At 44.3% G+C, this 1,552-nt stretch overlaps 1 pseudogene; it reads left to right on the top strand.

Moving 5' to 3' along the window:
* Nucleotides 1-422: 422 nt before the first annotated feature.
* Nucleotides 423-1,064, top strand: LOC121497796 (annotated as a pseudogene).
* The last annotated feature ends 488 nt before the right edge of the window (nt 1,065-1,552 follow it).

Here is a 1,552-nt window from a genome sequence, read left to right on the forward strand (position 1 = left end):
GCAGGTCACTTGTCAATGGGTAGGTGGTGGGATCCTCTACCAGGGTAGGGTACCACTAAGTGTGAACAGTAATAGTCGGCCACAGCAGGTTTTAATAACGGCAACAATAATTGACCTTTACCAAGTGTTTAAAATGAGCTAGACACTCTGCTAAACGGTTTATGCAAATTGCCTTATTTAATTATCCCAGTAACTTTATGAAGTAACCACTCTTGCCCTTACTTTATTGACTAGAAAATGCCAGCTTACAACTTGTCTCCTGCTACAGCCCATACGTGAGACTGCTTAGATCCAACTGATGCACTCCCAAGGAATGCAACCAATACCTGTTTCCTGTGGCTGCTGTAACAGATTGCCACAAAGTTGGTGGCTTAAAACCACATGCATCTAGCTCTTTTCCAGTTATTGTGACATGCAGCACCATGAACAGCAAAATCTCTCATGACACTCTGCATGAGGTGGTCCTGCAAGGGCACCAGAGTAAGTGGCCACAGTTTTTGGAGATAGTGAAGCTGCAGATTGGCTTGGAGTATTCGGATTCTCAGAAGGATAAATGCTTCCCAGGCACCGTCAGGCTTAAGACCACTCCCTGCCCCAAATTCTGCATATGTGTTTTGGAGGACCAGCAGCTCTGTGATGCAGCTAAGGCTGTGGCTATCCCCCCTATGGATGTTGAGGCACTGAGGAAACTCAACAAGAATAAAAAAATTAGTCAAGAAGCTGGCCAAGAAGAATGATGTCTTTTTGGCTTCAGAATCTCTGATCTAGCAAATCCTATGAATTCTGAGCCCAGGCCTGATTAAAGCTGACAAGTTCCCTTCCTTGCTGACCCACAATGAGAGCATGGTGGCCAAAGTGGATGAAGTGAAGTCCATGATCAAATGCTGGATGAAGAAGGTGCTGTTTCTGGCCTTGGCCATTGGCCACGTAAAGATGACAGATGATGAGCTCGTGTACAACATCCACTTAGCTGTTAATTTCCTGGGGTCATAGCTCAAGAATTGGCAGAACGGCTGAGCTTATACATCAAGAGCTCCGTGGGCAAGCCCCAGCACCTGTGCTAAGGCACAGCTTAATAAACATTAGTGCTGCATACATACATAAATAAATAAAGCAAAACAAAAACAAAAATACAAAACTTAACCAAACCCACATCTGTTATCATATAGTTCTGAAGCCCAACCTGGGTCTCACTAGGCCAAAATCAGGGCTGCATTCATTTTCGGAGGTTCTAGGGAAGAATCCATTTACTTCCATTTTCCAACTTCTAGAAGCTGCCCCCATTCATTGATGTGTGTCCCTTTCTTCCACCTCCAAGATCCACAGTAGGGGGTTGAGTCCTTCTCACAGATTTTTTCAACAGATGCTTCCATTGTCATATCTACTTTCCTGACTTTCTCCTGTGCCTCTCTCCCACTTTTAAGGACATTTGCAATTACATAGAGCCCACCTAGATCATCCAGGATTATCTCTCCATCTCTAGGTCCTTAATCACATCCACAAAGTCTTTCTTGCCAGGTACAATGACATAGTCAAGGGTTCTAGAGATTAG

This window comes from Vulpes lagopus, chromosome 8 (assembly GCF_018345385.1).
Source record: "Vulpes lagopus strain Blue_001 chromosome 8, ASM1834538v1, whole genome shotgun sequence".
NCBI lineage: Eukaryota > Metazoa > Chordata > Mammalia > Carnivora > Canidae > Vulpes > Vulpes lagopus.